Here is a 2,907-nt window from a genome sequence, read left to right as displayed (position 1 = left end):
GGAGTACGCCATCTTGTGTGTGTGTACTTGTATTATAGAGTACATTTCCATCTGGATAATTTTATTTTAACCCGCTACAGTGCAGTAATCATTTATTATAGAGGTGCCCCCCACCATCTTGAAATACGGCCGCCATCTTTAAATCATGTAATAATGTAGCTAGAAAAGCGGGAAAAAATCCAAAATTCATTAAATAAATCACTCATTAACTTACATATTGATTCGATCGATTCCTGTCCTCGGTTCGATACCCGATCGATGCAATAATGTTTAATATTATGTAAAAAATAATAATTTCAATAAACCATGTTCAACATACGTAAAGAGACTCTAAATCCTCTACAACCATCATCCTATCAGACATCAAGACCAACATATTGGTAATTCATAATTTTAATGCTAGAAATTCGGGAAAAAATCCAAAATTCATTAAATAAATTTGTAATCCATATAATGATTGATTGGATCGACTAAGGTCCTTGGTTCGATCCCTAGCCGATACAAAACAACTTTAATTAAAAAAATACTAAAAAAGTGTTAGGTTTGAGAAAATAAAAACACCACAAGTTCTTTTAAAAAAATTTTATTACAGAAATTCAATACACTACTACAAGTACAAAAAAACACTGACAAATTAGCAAAGCCTTTTGGATTCCTCTATTCAAACAGTCTTCTTATTGTACGGACTAAGCCTTTTACATGACTTTAAATGTCTATCCGATCCGGTCATCACCACAGCCACAGACGGACTGAAGTCCATATCACCAGGATCTCACTTATATAGACTCATCAGCCGGTACAACACAAGAGTCAAAACAATAACCATGTTCATTATACGCGCACTTAACTTTCTCGGAGCATTTTTTATAATGAAGATGTAAGCTATCGAGACGTGAAATTAGTTTTTTGCACTTATTGCACCGAAATTGTATTCTTTTAACATTACTAGAACAATTGCTTCTTTCATGTCTGCGAGCATTTGAGGTGATAGTAAATGATGCGTCACAGTATTTGCACTGACGCAATGTACGCTCTTCATTAGTTGAAGAATCCATTGCTGATGATGAAACTTCGGATGATGGTGGAACAGCACATATCGAAGTCTCCTCCAGTGTTGTCAGAGGCGTTGCCAACGGGATCTGCTCCAACATCGTCGGCGCTGGCGTCATGGTTCCCGTAGTCGATGGTACATCCTCCATCGAGTTCGACGTTAAAGTCGGTAAAGATGCCATCGAAATCTCAAGAACAGGCAATTACACGACTTATGCACCAGAAGAAACAAACTAGGTGATCCGTACACCGTCGACGGCAGTAACAAACTGAGCGTCCTGCTGTCTAGGACTCGTTGATATACATGCACCGGATGGAATAATACGCTAGTCAAATCAAGAACAATTTATTATAATACTAGAGTCAAAACAACATTAAAAAAATAGAAGCACCATCAACAAAAAAAAGGCAGCACATTTGGAAGCACCGACAACGTAAAGGCAGCACCATCATCGAAAAGGCCGCACATTTGTCATTGGCTCCAATATTCATTGGCTCCAATATTCATTGGTTCCATCAGTCTATTGATTCTATCAGTCTAGTGACTCCAACAGTCATTGACACCAACAGCCTTTTTCTTCATCAGCTCCAATGATATTTGGCTAGAATGCTACGAGTCTAAGAGACTATGAGGCTACAATTCTACGAGTGTACAAGACTCCTCCAACTACCTTCAAGTGTATAAAGCTCCAAATGCTCCAACAGCTCCAACACGCAATGTACGCAATGTACGCGCAATACACACAGTACACACACAGGAAACGGAACGTACACACAGTACACACAGGAAACGGAACGTACACACAGTACACACAGGAAACGGAACGTACACACAGTACACACAGGAAACGGAACGTACACACAGTACACACAGGAAACGGAACGTACACACAGTACACACAGGAAACGGAACGTACACACAGTACACACAGGAAACGGAACGTACACACAGTACACACAGGAAACGGAACGTACACACAGTACACACAGGAAACGAAACGTACACACAGTACACACAGGAAACAGAACGTACACACAGTACACACAGGAAACGGAACGTACACACAATGACTACACTTCGTTCGCGCAGTATAAGCATTTAATGAGAACGAAGCACGTTTGGACGGAAATTCTATTAAACGAAAGCTCATTTAACGAAAAGGAGGCGCATTCTCTCGTTCATTCAACTTGGTAGGATGCAATCGTCAATGATGAGTTAGGATATAATCTCTCCAACAGTCTATGAATCCAACAGTTTATATTTCCATTAGCCATCGACTCCAACAGTCATTGACTCCAACAGTCATTGGCTCCAACAGTCATTGCCTCCAACAGCTCCAAAAGTCTCCAACAGCTCCAAATGGATCCAAATGCTCCAAACGACCTCCAAATGCTTGACAGCTCCAAATGGCTCCAAATGCTCCAAACGGCCTCCAAATGGCTCCAACAGCCTCCAAATGCTTAACACATCTCCAAATGGCTCCAAATGCTCCAAACGGCCTCCAAATGCTTGACAGCTCCAAATGTCTCCAGCAGCTCCAAATGCTCCAAATGGCTCCAACAGCTCCAACAGCCTCCAAATGCTTAACTCAGCTCCAAATGGCTCCAAATGTTCCAAACGGCCTTCAAATGCTTGACAGCTCCAAATGCTCCAAATGGCTCCAACAGCTCCAAAAGGCTCCAAATGCTTCAAAAGACTCCAAATGCTCCAACAGCTCCAAATGGCTCCATCAGCTCCAACAGCTCCAAAAAAAAGGCTCCAAATGCTCCAACAGCCTCCAAATGCTTAACACAGCGCCAGATGCTTCAAAAGGCTCCAATTATCGCATCTGTCTTCGTCGGCATTTTCTCTTTTGC

This window comes from Bacillus rossius, chromosome 5, assembly GCF_032445375.1.
Source record: "Bacillus rossius redtenbacheri isolate Brsri chromosome 5, Brsri_v3, whole genome shotgun sequence".
Lineage (NCBI taxonomy): Eukaryota > Metazoa > Arthropoda > Insecta > Phasmatodea > Bacillidae > Bacillus > Bacillus rossius.
This window is presented reverse-complemented; position numbering follows the sequence as displayed.